Genomic DNA, 15,524 nt, shown 5'->3' with positions numbered 1-15,524 from the left:
TTGCCACCTTACCTTGACGATGAACCGAGATCTTTCCTAAAATGTCTGTGTCCACAAAGATCATAGATAATGGACGATATGATTCACATTCGGATGTGTCCCTTTCAGTTTAGGCAGAACCACTACATTGGCCTATCCCAGTGTAGCAGGTAACACCCCTTGTTCAAATGCATACAATACATGGTCAGTAACGGGAACACATATTAAGTCTACATATTCCTTATAAAATTCAACTGTAAAGCCATCAGTCCCCAGTGTCTTTCCAATATTCATTTGTTTGATAGCCCATTTCATATCTGACTTGTCAATCAGGGCATTTAGTATCTCCCTCAGTGTGTCATCTACCATTGGTAGCTGCGCTTCATCTAGTACGGCGTTCATACCCACCTCATCGTGCTCACCCTGTCGCATGTGCAAATTAGAGTAAAACTCTGCAAAAAGGTGTAGTATATCCACATGTGTTGTGAGTTTCACTTATTCTGCATCTTTAAGTGTAACAGCTGCATTTCCCCCTCTCTCTGTTAACCAATCTTGACAATAACCGGCCCGGTGTATCTAACTGCTCATATTGAATCTTTGTGTATGTGTTGTAATCATGGTGACCAAGGGTCTTTTGTGCCTCAGCTAGCTACCCCTGTAATCTGTGTAAGTCCTCCCAGACCGCTTCCATGTGTGGTGCCTGTCGATCTATATCTACTATGCGATGTTCCAACGTTGTGAACATGTGTGTCAAAGATTAGTGCACCCCGTAAGTGGTGGCCATGTACTTGTCCCTAGTGGTCAGTGTCCAAATAGTCCTCTTTTGTAATGTGTGATGACAAATTGAGTTGTACCCACCCTAACTCTACCCTTGCTAGTTCTCACATGGACAAACTTTTGCATGGTGAGTAAGGTAACCCCTTGACCTGATAGTCCAGTGCGTAATTTCCCTAGCACAGGCTCATTACTACCAGTGATCTGTTAACAATCTGCAATAATTGATTCTTGTACAGTACAGACCCAAAAACAAAATCCACACACTCAGTCCAGATCATTGCTTTGTTAAAATGAGATGTTGGTTAGGTGACTCAGCAGCTACCATACATTCAACCAAGCCAGGGTGGACTTACTATGGTGTGTTGATGGCATCACTGTGACAGACTCACATATTACAAATATTACAAAAGATGCCCAGTGAGATTAGTACATGGCACACATATTCGATAAGCTGTAGTATTGTGCAGCATAAAGGAGAAGACATGTCCACATCACCACGATGTGCATCCTCTCGCTGACACACATGGCAGGTCAGCCATAGTGAGATAAGCCAAAGTCTGCGGGCCATACCCTGATACCAGTACCTATGGGCTGTAGGCTTCAAATCAATGTGTTTGCCTTTACAGATGAATGTCAAATGTTGACTAACGTTGTTCAGTCTTATAAAGGCCACAAGGTTTTGTCAGGTTTCATTGTAGTTCACATCACAGAACATGTCGTCATTCCTGTAGTACTTCATGTGAGTGAGGTAAATTTGAGATTTGAGTACATAAATAACAATAATGGCATTCAGCAGTTTATTACAGAAGTGTGCATTGAGGTGCTTGTTTAGCTCAGCATGTGTATTATACACATGCTGTGTGCTCACTATTGGTGTCAGCTTGTGGCTGACGTAATACACTTGTGTGACATCGAAATTGATGTACATTAACTTTCAGTTACAACATGTTTGCTTCCTCTCTTGTATATATGCAGGTCAATGCCCGTCAGAAGCGTGACATCTGGAAGGCCATCGCAAAGAAGGCGTGGATCCCATGGGTCTACAGAAGGCGTAGCGTCCATTGCCGCAAGAGGTGGTAGGACCTGAGACTCTGGACCCGTAAGATTGTGGAGGTCCATCTGGGGCTATCCTCCCAATGTGTGCAGAGCACACCCCACACCCTGACTCTCCTAATGGCCTGCATACCTTTAGTGGCATATTCTGGCTTGCTGGGCAGTTGAGGGTCCAATAGCAGCAACACGGGGGTAAGTCATGACCAGAGTTAAACAAGTGGCGTTGATATTTTATTCAGATCACGGACATGCAGGTCACCATCTGAACTGAGACAGACCTAAATTCAAACTCACAAGAGAAGTTCACAAATCTGTAGGTCTGATGGTACATGAATAATTATTTCCGCTGCCTATTATATGTATCAACCTGTTACACAGCAGTGGTCAGTCAACTGACATGGACTGACTCAAGTGACTCAAGTGACGATTCATCTCATGTTTTTATATAACCCGGCTGACCATTTCCTCAAACAGGCCAATAGTCTACACTGTGGAATGAGTGATGCTCATTTACTACTCTGTGTACACAAAAGAAGGTATTGGATCCTACAACTGACCAGCCTGGACCTCAACAATTGCTAAACAGAACAAAGTGGCTAGTCAGGATTGTTTAAAGAAAAATTAGGACCCACACAGCCCAAGTGTGCTGCGTGACGCAGAAGTTTTGTATTACAAAAAGTTTATTTTCATTTATAATCAAGTTTCATTAGTTCATCAAAAATGTCTTCAAAGGAAAATCCTGTCAAAACAGTCAGGTCAAGCGGTAGAGCAATACCCGCTACACCTCCCGGACTTGTCCCGGGTGCAGCCGTCCTCCTGCACTTGTACCCGCGCGCAGCTGACAAAAAATGTGAGCCGCTCCACTACTTGAACACGTACCGCTTCGCGGGCGCTCTGACTCATGACACCTCTGCAACTCATTACAGAGAACTTCCTTTGATTTGCAGTCAACCTCCACTCCTGCAGCCCTTGGGCTCGTTGTGCAGAGAATCTCATACCCAGTCCCTGTCCTGAGGAGAACCTACAATATCTACGGTTCAAAACGCGTTGACCCCCAGCCTGTGACAAGAAAGAAGGGTGCAGCTAGGGATTAACCAATACCACTGTTGTGGGCCCTTGCTGGCAATCTTATAAAAACATTCCATCACAGGTTTTGTGAGACAGGCAGGCAGTCTTATTCCATCTTCAGTTCCGCCTGTCCACTGGTATTCTAGTTAAAGGACTGGTTCCTCCCTTCATGTAGTATTGTGCTTTGTGTAAAATGTTTTTCATGTTGCAATTGGCTTTGAATGTAATTATTTTGTACTAAGTTTCATTCTGGTGATGTGAAATTTTGAGTATTTACTGTGACTGTCTGTACACTTGTATATATTGCGCACACAATTGTATGTTTTTGACCTGACTGTTTTGACAGGATTTTCCTCTGAAGACATTTTTGATGAACTAATGAAACTTGATTATAAATGAAAATAAACTTTTTGTAATACAAAACGTCTGGGTCACGCAGCACACTTGGGCTGTGTGGGTCCTAATTTTTCTTTAAACAATCCTGACTAGCCACTTTGTTCTGTTTAGCATTTACTACTCTGTGTCGTGTGATGGTAGACCTATCACTTGTGACACTGTATGACATGTACCTTTGATGGTGTGACCGGCCAGCACTACCCATTGATAAGCTCGGTATGTACAGTAACATAAGTTTTACTACATCACTGCTGAAATTAGTAATAGTGCCTACATGTTGGTCTGTGAACCTGTTCCTGTAGTTGTGTCATCAGCAATCCTGTGTTCTACATGATATTACTGCATTCTTAGGTTGATATCTGACTCAAACAGACATTTGTGTGCGTAGGCAACTGAGATTATTTTGTGAGTTAATTGTGTAGATTAAATAGTCAATGTTTTACCACGGCTAGGACTAAGTACACATTGGTGAGTGTGTGACACATACTCTGATCCATTATTCATACATCTACAGGAATGTCCAAATGATGGAGCTATGAACGACACGATAAGTAGACTTTCACTATTTTGTCAATTTCTAATTTTACAAGGAATAGCTCTTGAATTAATCAGTAATGTGAGGTGCACATGTTCATGTTTGCAGGTTCATTCAATGAGTGGACAAATGCATCAGGTAGTGCTATGCAGGTTATATTTTTCAGAAAGACACATATTCACTGGATGGTGTCATCAGTGATGTCATCAGTGATGTCACTGACCATGTCATGAGTGATGTAATATGTGACGTCATCAGCAGTGCATTGCAGGCGCGCAAGTTATAGTGAGTCCAACTAACTATAATGTGGGAATTTCAATGGTTTTATGTCAGTTAAAGTTCCAGCTAACTATACCTGGTGTCAAAAATATGGTTTTTCCAGTGAATTTAATAGGTTTTTTAAATGCTAATTCCTAACTATAACATGTGTGAAACCTATGGTTTTTTCTGTGAATTTCCAGGGTTTTTTAAATGCTAATTCCTAACTATTCTTCTATTTTATATTCATATTAAAAGTGCAAGCCCTTTATCAAGCCTTTTTGTTGTAACTACTGTTCCAGGAATTCTGCTCATACACAGAACTGTGCATAAAGACTTAGGACCTCAGTGAATTACAGTGTAGTGAAACCCACCTTACTACACAAACCCCCTACCAGACTAGAAATCAGTGACTCATTGGTTCATCGCCCTAGACCAAAAACACCAATGACTAGTCAACCCAGAACATGTGACTTAGATTACATGAAGTAAAGTGGATAACAAGAGCACTCTTTCATTATAGTCTTACACCAGTCCAAATCAAGATGTAAATAAAGACTTGTGCAACTTTGAAATGTTTATTTCTAATGCCATAATCGCATGCACAGTACCTTAGATAATACAACCAAACATATTATCAGAAACAAGGTTGTCAGCATTGTTACTATTCTATGAAATACAAACGAAAAAAACATCCTATAATGCTAAAGGTAAACAAATTTAAAATATACCTACATTTCACCATCCCTACCTAGCAGATTAGTTTATAACTACAGAAAGTCTCATAGGATTACATGGGCAGACCCATACCTCTGGTACTCAGCAGTAGTGGATCACATTCAGTGCTCCACAAACGATACGAATGTTCTCCAACTGTGTGTAACTTTGCCTCCACAATGCATTATGAAACGCGCCAGTATCAGAGGTGGCCAAAGCTGCATATGTTTTATGGTTCGAACATGCGAGGATCATTCTGAATAACAGACACAGTATTCAAGATAACCTTAATGCTTCATGCTCTCACTATACACACAAAACTAGCGATGCAGTTTACAAATCTAGCATACCAAATTATTCTCATAAAAAGCAAAATACTCAGCCTTCTCTAAACAATATCACAAGTACGTGTTGTGTGCAAAGCAGAGCAGGAAAGCAAAAATAGCATGTAAGCTTCTAATAAACCCATGCTAACTTAACAGGGTGTGAGTGCTAGGCTCAGCCCTACGGCACCCTTCCTTGACCGAATCACGTGATATAAACATGAGCGAATTAGGAACGCAGAGTCCAAGTCTAAAAAGCAGAGTCAAGTTCACATTTCCAAAAAAAGTTATTCGCTCTTTGATAGAAAGCAGTAGCTAAATAATAAAGAATACATAGAAAAATCAAAGAGTCTTAATCCAACAGCGTGTAAGCACAGTGTGTAGCAACAGCCTCCAACAGGAAGTCATTGTTCTCATCTGAAAACATTTCAGCCATCCAATTCAATAGTGGGAATGAACATACATGTTCCTCATTGACCGGAGCCTCTATCACCATCGGAGGAAAACTCCGGTCATCTTCAATGTAACTGCGTGCCAAGAACTCAAGCGCCTCTGCAAAAACATTCCAACGTCCCATTATTCCATGTATCGCTGCCAAGGCCATAATCCCGCCGCCAGATCAGACCACGTCAAGAACCACTAAGGGGCTCATCAGCTGGTCGTAATCGCGTTGGGAGACACCGTATAGCAGAGACACAAATCCAGGGCCCAGTCGAAATCGCAGCTCAGGCAATGGAAAACAGGTTGAACGCATGTGAAAAAGGAAAATCGGAACGATAATCCATAAAATGCACTCAATGTAGTCAGAGGCAGCGCTCCGTAATAACTAAGCATTCGGTTGCGAACCATTAACAGCCGGGACATATTGTCGTCTGCTGCAGGATGTGCATCCATATTTATGAAAACAAATTAATAAAAGCACACCAGCAACTAATGCGAGTATTAAGCGCAATCCACCAAAGATGTTGAAAAAGTTTAATGAAAAAATTCCCGAAAATACACCAAATTAAGGGGCTCATTAAGATCGTGAACGGACTTGCGTCCGTCCGCGAGCCCTGAGTAGGAGGGAACGTCCGCATGTGCTGCAGCGTTCCCTCCTGTGCAATTAGGATGTGACCACCACCCTGGCGGTCACATCCTCTATATTTAACATTGCGGCGGGTGCGGCTTCAAGCTGCACCTGCCACAATGTTAAAAAGGCATGCATTGCATTTACATGCAGAAAGCGGCAGGCACTGCGCGGTGCCTGCCGCTTTCTGCATGTAAATGCAGGGGGGTACCATAGGTACCCCCCATGTATACCCCCCACCCAACCTTCACCCAGGGGGCCCGCAACGGGCCCCCGAAGTGAAGATCCGTATGCTTTTCCACGGCGGAGAATCCGCCGCGGAAAAGCATGTTTAAGAAGCCATCCTAATATGTCTGGCGGTGTCTGAGAGACACTGCCACCATATTAGAGCTTTTCCGCTGCGGTTGTAAACCGACCGCTGGCGGAAAAGTGGGGGACTGAAACCAAAACCCACCAGCCATCCTAATGTGGCGGTGGGTCTTTGGTGGGTCCGCAGCAGTTTTCCCGCATCCTCCGGACCGGCGGTACCTTCCGCCGGCCTGGAGGATGCGGGAAAACCGCGATTGTAATGAGCCCTATAGTTTCTACAAAAGTCACAAGGCCACTGCATCTAACTTAAAAAAAGTAAGGTAACCCGGTAGTCAAGGACACATTAAAGATACTCTAAAGTAACTCCCCAAAATTCAAGAGCACTTCTGTATTTAATAAAGCATGCACTTCTGTGCGGGTGTTTGCTACATGAAGGACAAATGTTTCTGTAGCAGATATAAGAGCGACCTCTTTTTGAGACAATAGCGCTCTTATACGACTCATTTGGTTCACTCTGCTTTCAAGGTCGAAATCGACAGCCAGATGAAAACATCCAGCGTCCCATGCAGAGGAGTTAACACAACATTTTTTAAATGAAGCCACACGCTCAGTTACCGTAAACATGTAAGCGATGCCTACTAACATTGCATAACAATCTCTATTATTTCAAAGTAAATAACTCCCATTTCCAGTAAACTGAAAGTTGGTATGATAGCACGTGTCGGACTACCTTTCAAAACTCAGTCCAAATTAGGCGCATCTTGTTTACAAGAGCTATGCAATGGTATGTGTCTACAAATTAAGGAGTGATCTGGTGCTATTGTGCAATCCTCGCCATTCACATAGACTTCTTTTCCCTCCCTCAGGCACCTACCTATATGTAAATGGTAATAACCAAGCATCATGAAGATAAGCGCTGCCTAAACATCCATATCTGCCTATAGCATAGTATTTCATGCAAACCTCAAACTTAAACAGGTTAAAAAATAATGATATGATACTGTGGATAAGCCACACACCTGAATTGGATCTCCAATGAGTGACCACTTCTAACCATTCTCATAGCGCGCCCTCTGCTCTGATTTGACAGTGAGAGAGTAATCGCACCATAGTTTGTACTGCTAATCATTCTCAGCATACGCTACGAATATGCTTTGACGTTACGCGTTGCATCAAAGCTTCCGTGTGATGTCATGTACGGCGCCCCGTACAAAAAAGACGAGAATGTTTTCAATTGTTTAAAAACATATATTCATGTATTTAATGAACTTACTAACAGAAGACTTAATCTAGGATAATTATGAAGTAATTTTTTTTTAAGTTTTAAAAATCCTATATTACTTCTATATTGTATGAGTGGAGCTATGTTGGCCCTCCGCCTGGTGCCCTAGACTCCACCAACCCAGATCCGGTTCATAAGCACGTGTGATCGTCACCACAAAACCATTAGCACGCATATCTCTTTACCACACATGCTTTTACAACTAGTATGCATTTACCACGCAAGATAAACGCATAATCTTATTAATGGTTTTTTTGTTGACGAAAACGCGTTGTAATGGCTGTGGCTTACGTCCTTCAAATTAGTTTCTAGGTATACGTGTGACCAAGTCTGATAAGATCGGAGGCCAAGGACAAACACCGTGGCATCTGTGGCAGGAAATCTCATCGATCACAGAGAAAATATGCGCATGGTAAAATGAAAGTAACAGGTATAATAAAAATAACGGAGGAAAACTACTAAAATGGCGGTTGGACGGAGTATGTAATCAACGTTTGGCGCCTCAACACTACATTTCAAATAAATATACATACAATGCGTTTATTAATATATTACAAAAGTATAGCACCAGATTACGCACACGACCTGGGAAAAGAAAGCTGCAAATTTAATATCTAAAATCAGGAGAGGTTTGCTTGGTGAACTTGAAGAAAAAGAAAAAAAAAGTGCACTTGCAAACAAGGCTGCACATGGGTAGAAAGTACAACTGATGCAGGAAAAAAAACGGAATGTTTTACATACTGTCATAGAAATATAGCTCTAAAAATTGCCCCCAGAACTTGCCCCCGAGACCTAATGAATAAAACAGACTTCTATTTTTTATTTCCCTTTTCCACCACGTACGTATACCATATGCGTACCCCCGATTTTTTATTTAAAAAATAAATAAAAATTGACCCTAAAGATTCATGTATGACCTCCTGAGCAAGACTAGAGGGTCAGGATGTTTCTACCCTGCCCCCTTTCCTTAATTCTCAACTTTTGTTTTACTGTTTTCTTCTGAGTCGCTTCTAGCGACAAAATAGAGGGCTGCCAACACTTCCTGGTTTGGAGTGTTCTGCCAAATTTGGTGTAATTCCGTTCAGCCGTTCGGGCTGTAGCCCTGGCTAAATAGCCCTGGCTAAAGGTCCCTATGGAAAATTACATGGGGAAAACACGTTTTGGGACCCCCTTTTTTCTCAGCCCCCACTTGACGAATCACCCCCAAACTTTCAGGAAAGGAGCGGAACTGAGCAAGCCATTTTCTTGGTGAAATTCACGAAGATTCGTCCCCCGACGCCAAAGTTATTCCAAATAGAATGTTGTGGATTTCCTATGGAAACTAGGTGCTAAGTATAACCGCCAGTAGGTAATATATATATAAATATACATATTTATATATTCACTGAAAAAAACATAGGTTTTAGGGGTGTTATAGTTAGCTAGACATTTCACTCATATAAAACCATTGAAATTCTCCCGTTATAGTTAGTTATACTAACTATAACTCCCGCACCCGCAATCCACTGCTGATGATGTCACATATTACATAATCCATGACATGGGCAATGACATAACTGATGACATCACTGATTACATCACCGATGACATCATTGATGACATCACTGATGACATCACTGATGACACCATCCAGTGAATGTTGTTTGGTTCGATATTTAAATAAGTATTATAAATATATAGCAATCTGCCTTGAAACTGAGTGGATGTATAAGTGTCTGAACTGAGGATTTAGTAGCAATGTAATTGACTGTCTAAGTGACAAATTTAATGTGTCTCACTGAATATATGGGATAGTGATTAAACTGTGTGAATACCTGTATCAGTCTATCTCTTGTTGTGCAAACTACATAAGTTGGTTACTAGCTATGTGAAAGTCTATATTAGTTATTAATTAGTTAAGTGAGTATTTGTATGGGGTAGTAAATGAATATGTGTGTGGTTGGGTGGAACATTTATGACTGTCCAAAGATGTGTAAATAGTTCATTTAGTAGGTATAAGAGGTTAAGAGTGTATGTGGAAATAGTTGTTTGAGTGAGTGAATCTCTTTATGGGTGTAGTGATGAGTAAATATATTTCTGAATGAAATATGCTCAATAAACTAGAAATATAAAAGGCAGTGTATGTGACAGTTGTTGTATATAAATAAGTATACCTAAGACTCAGTGATTGTATGAGTGACTGTATGGATAACTGTATACCTGTAATAGTGATTTTATAACACACTAAGTATGAGTTACTTTCTATATGAATACATAATGTGGTGTTTGTATAAGTGTGTAGCTTAGTAAATGTAAGTATGATCAATTGTTTGCATAAGTGAGTAGGAAGCCTGCATAAGTGAATAGGATGTGTGCTGGTGTGTAATGTTGATGTAGGTGTATAAGTATATTTAATAGTGTTCTATTGATCTTTGTTAGCATGTATGAGTGAATATATAGGTAAGTGTTTAGATCTGTGTGTAGATGTAGGAATCACTGAGTGGGTTTTTAGAAACTTGTATTGGTGTGTCAATGGTTTCAAATATGGTACTTCATATTTTATAATGAGTGTTGAAAAGTTATACAAGTGTATGATAAGATGCATCAAATTGTCACGTGGATGATGTCATCAGTGATGTCATTTGAGATGTAATCAGTGATGTCATCAGTGATGTCACTGACCATGTCATGAATGATGTAATATGTGACATCATCAGCAGTGGATTACAGGTGCTTAAGTTATAGTTAGTACAACTAACTATAACGGGGGAATATGGCCGCGATACCCGCCACCCCCTCTCAACACACTCCCCAAGGATGGGAAACCGGAAACAGTTCTTGAATTTTTGGAAGGCGGGAAGGGAGTTACCCTTCCCGGCCGTATTTATTAAAATATGAAACAAAATTAAAACATTAAAATAACAGTTTCATATTATGTACAATTTCATTACCACATTGCGATGTTTGGCTAACCTTAACATATTCTCTAATACAAAGGTTCTCCTAGCCGAACTAACATCCTACAAAACATTAACTTGAAATTTTGAAATTGTACATCCTAACGTTTAAGGGCCAACGGCAAGGTCGTAACCGGTGTCAAGATCCCTAAACCCGAAAATCCCCCTCACTTGTGAGGGGCGACCGCACAGAGGTGTACCTCAAGTGCAACTACCAATTTCCCTTGACTTGATGGGGGCCCCAATAAACTCGACGCCACTTAAAGGTCGTTCGAGGACTCGTGTGAGGTATCTAGAAGGTAGTGTAGACCCCCTCCCAAACCCCACACAACTTACCACATCTGCCGTCGCAGATATCCTGGCCCCGGGAAATTCCCCAGGAGGGGGCTGTAGCCCCTCCTACCCAGGAAGGGGCCTTGACCGCCTTTCCTTTCCTTTCGGCGTCCCATCCTTAGAAGGGACCGCCTACCCGTTGAGGGGCCAATGGCCACCTCCCTCGAGCGCTCCCATCCGTAATGGGTGACGCCCACTCATAGGGATCTACTAATTAGTGCTCACCGATCATGACCTTACCGCCCGACCAAAAAATAAATACGACAATTTAACTAAATAACTCAATTAAAAAACAACCATAAACCATTTCACGTATGATTACTGATCAATACTTAGTGTAGAATTACTTTATTTGAAGAAAATATTGTAGCTGACCATTCTTTATTGCATACTAAGAATAACACGACAATCACCACAACCTGCAAGAAAATAGCATTACCATATCAAACTTTATTCAAAACAACTGGCTGTCCTCAGGGGCTGGTGGGTGGGTTCAAAAATTGGCTCTTCGTTCCGTCTCGAGCTCACGTGCAGCGAGGGGGTGCAGCTTCAGAGCACAGGAACAAGAGGATGCGTTCTTGGCTTGTTGCTCCTTTTATCCGTCTTCAGGGCGGGCGTAAACCCGCCCCTGCCTGCCCTTAGGGCGTGGCCAGCCGCGTCAGTGTCTAGGCCAGCCCACTCGAGGGCGGGAAACAGCGCGCCCCGGCTACGCCGCTTCGGGCATACCAGCCGAGGCTCGCCTCCCGCCCAAAAATGGCTTCCCGGGGGGCTCGTGGTACTCGGCCATACGTTCGGGGGGACCGAATGGTCGCCCCTTTCCATATGGCCGCGATACCCGCCACCCCCTCTCAACACACTCCCCAAGGATGGGAAACCGGAAACAGTTCTTGAACTTTTGGAAGGCGGGAAGGGAGTTACCCTTCCCGGCCGTATTTATTAAAATATGAAACAAAATTAAAACATTAAAATAACAGTTTCATATTATGTACAATTTCATTACCACATTGCGATGTCTGGCTAACCTTAACATATTCTCTAATACAAAGGTTCTCCTAGCCGAACTAACATCCTACAAAACATTAACTTGAAATTTTGAAATTGTACATCCTAACGTTTAAGGGCCAACGGCAAGGTCGTAACCGGTGTCAAGATCCCTAAACCCGAAAATCCCCCTCACTTGTGAGGGGCGACCGCACAGAGGTGTACCTCAAGTGCAACTACCAATTTCCCTTGACTTGACGGGGGCCCCAATAAACTCGACGCCAATTAAAGGTCGTTCGAGGACTCGTGTGAGGTATCTAGAAGGTAGCGTAGACCCCCTCCCAAACCCCACACAACTTACCACATCTGCCGTCGCAGATATCCTGGCCCCGGGAAATTCCCCAGGAGGGGGCTGTAGCCCCTCCTACCCAGGAAGGGGCCTTGACCGCCTTTCCTTTCCTTTCGGCGTCCCATCCTTAGAAGGGACCGCCTACCCGTTGAGGGGCCAATGGCCACCTCCCTCGAGCGCTCCCATCCGTAATGGGTGACGCCCACTCATAGGGATCTACTAATTAGTGCTCACCGATCATGACCTTACCGCCACAGGCCGGATAGTTGACCGGCTATCCGGACCCCCCACACACTCCTACCTAAAGGTCATATCTTAAAGTCCCCAGCCAAGCTATCAGGTCTCCTATGAGTAACTCGTTCCCCACCCGGGACAAATGAATACCATCACCCAAATACATACTGTCCCCTATAATACAACCATGCGAAATAGAATGCAGTGTACTTGAACGGAACAATCGACTCACTTTATTATTAATCTTCCTTACTGAATGATTCAGAGCAGAAACTGAAAGAGCCCCCCGCCACACTTGTCGCGGTATCATATGGGACCATGCGATTGTGCACCCTGGAACTCTTCTCGCTAACCAACTTACAGTGAAAAGCATTGCCTCAAGAAGTAGTCGTCTACCAGTGGCCACCAGATCGTTGCCCCCAAGATGGACTATGACTACAGACGGCGGTGACCTCGTCCGCCCTAACAAACCCTCAAAAAATGATTGAAACTGTTCAATACAGAGCCCGCCCTTTCCGTAGAAGGACACCCTGTACCCGTATTCCCCAGCCACGTGAATCATGTCACCTGCTTTGAATACGTCCGCGGCCCGCCTCACGTATGAGTGGCCCACGACCCACACCTCCTTTTTCACAGCCGGTGATGTCTGACCGCTGACCCGGTGTTGGGTCGACTGCCCAGTCCGCCCCGCCTCGTAGGCTTGCGCAACTGAAAACCAAAGAAAAACAGGAAGCGTGAGTACATCATTACAGCTTCATAACATGTGCAACCGCACATACCTTTTATAACAGTTCGAGGACCAACGCCCCACACGTTTAACTTGTTCGACATTCAGACCCCTGGCTGTAGCCTCTGTAGCAGCCCCTATCCGAAAGGAATGGGTCCCAAACTCGCCGGGGTTCAAGCCCGCAGCGGAGATAGACATCGCAAGCACCCGCTGAAACTGAAACCTCGTCAGTGGGGTGGTGTCAGCGTGTCGCAACAATGTCCCCCCCCATGATGCCACCCTTTGCGTTAAATATTCCTCTACGCAACTTACCGGGCACATGGAGGACCCGGGAATCCTTTGTATGATTATGCAGTCCCCCGTCGCACCCTGGTCGGTCTTGGACCTGACAAATGAGATGGACATCGTCTCCCCTCTGACCTGAACGTGCTCTTGGCACAGTCCCCCGGTCACATCCCGCTTGTTCCTTGCCACTAGTTCGCTTACCCGCATAGCCCCATGGAATGCCAGCGCAAAAGCGGCTCGGAATAACACTGTTTCATACTGGGATGAACACGTTGAAGGGAGTACAGATAATAACAGGGCCAGCCTATCCAGACCTATCGGGCGCCTTTCATCTACTCTGCGACCCTCAAGGCGTTGCCACCCACGTAGCGCTTTTTGTACAACGAAAGACGCTGTCGGGTCCTGGATCCCATAAGCCCTTGCCACAAAGGAAATGGCTGCCCGATGCCTCTGGGCAGTAGCCACAGATTTGCCTGCCTGATGTAAAGACAGCAGGAAATTTACTACCCCCTCCTCCTGGCCCCAAAGCTCCCCTCCAGCAGCCCCCAGAAAGGCCAAATAGGAACGGAACGCCCCTTCATACGCCTTCCTTGTCCTGGGTGCTAAACTCTCTCCCACGAGGTGTCGTAATTCGGGGCACCGAGAGACCAGAGAGCTTCGGGGAAGGGTGCCGCCACCGGGTCCGCTGTGGGCAGAAAACCCCAGAAGGCCTGCATACGGAAACGAGAAAGCGCATCAGCCGCCTAGTTCATCACCCCCGGCACATGTCTTGCCTTAAATAGGACATTCACTTGCATACACAACAAGACAATTTCTTTCAGCAGCCTCAGGATCCATTTGCATCGTGCCGCTTGGCTATTGATACACTCAACCACGGTCATGTTATCAGACCAGAATACCACAGAGTGATCTCTAAACCCCTCAGGCCAAGTTTTCAGGGCCACCAGAATGGGGAACAGTTCAAGAAAAGCAATGTTACTCGTCAACCCATCCTCATGCCACCATGACGGCCATTTTTGAGCCGACCATTGTGTGCCAAAGATGGCACCAAAACCAATGCTCCCTGCCGAATCTGTCCACAGCCCCAGCTCCTCGGAGGACACTGCCGGTTTGTTCCAGACAACTCGACCATTGAAATCCGCCAGAAACGCCAACCAAATGCGCATGTCCTGGCGAACCTCGGCCGAGAGTCTCGTGCGATGGTGACCCTCCTTCAGGCCGACCATGGCCTGAGCGATCGAGCGGGAAAAGGGGCGGGCCATCGGTATTACTCTCAGGGCGAAGTTCAGCTGTCCCACCAATTGTTGTAATTGCTGCAACTTAACCTTGGACTAAGCATGAGCGGATTTTGCGGATTGGCAATCCGCGAATTTTGCGGATTTGCGGATTCGCAATCCGCAAAATCCGCGAATTCCCGCGAATTTGCGGATTTTTTTTTTTTTTGTGTTCGCCCGTGTTTCTGCCAGTTCGCGAGGGTTTTTACAATTTCGCAATTTGCGAACTTACCTGTCGGGTCGCAAGTTTTGCGAACTTGTTGTTTCTACGTGTCCAGCCTGTTTGGGACACTCTTCTTCATCACTGCCACTCTCTGTCACCACTGCCACTCTCTGACTACTCATGCCACCCTCTGGCCCACCCATGCCACCCTCTGTTTCATCACTACACCCTCTGGTTGTCCAGTGTACATTATTTTCGGCAAAGCAAAGCACACCTTTCCTGCCTCAAGTGACCTGAATTAATTTGGGGCTGATTAATGTGTCACAGAATATTTTTTTAGCTGGCACCTGCTTCCTTAGTGCGCCCTGATTAGTGATCTTTTGCACTTGCTAAGTGCTTTCATTGTTGCAAAATTAGTTACAACACCTGCCCTGCCCCAACTGACAATAATGAATTAGGGGCTGATTAATGGATTT

Source organism: Lissotriton vulgaris, chromosome 12 (genome assembly GCF_964263255.1).
Source record: "Lissotriton vulgaris chromosome 12, aLisVul1.2, whole genome shotgun sequence".
NCBI lineage: Eukaryota > Metazoa > Chordata > Amphibia > Caudata > Salamandridae > Lissotriton > Lissotriton vulgaris.
Note: the sequence above shows the minus strand (reverse complement) of the source record.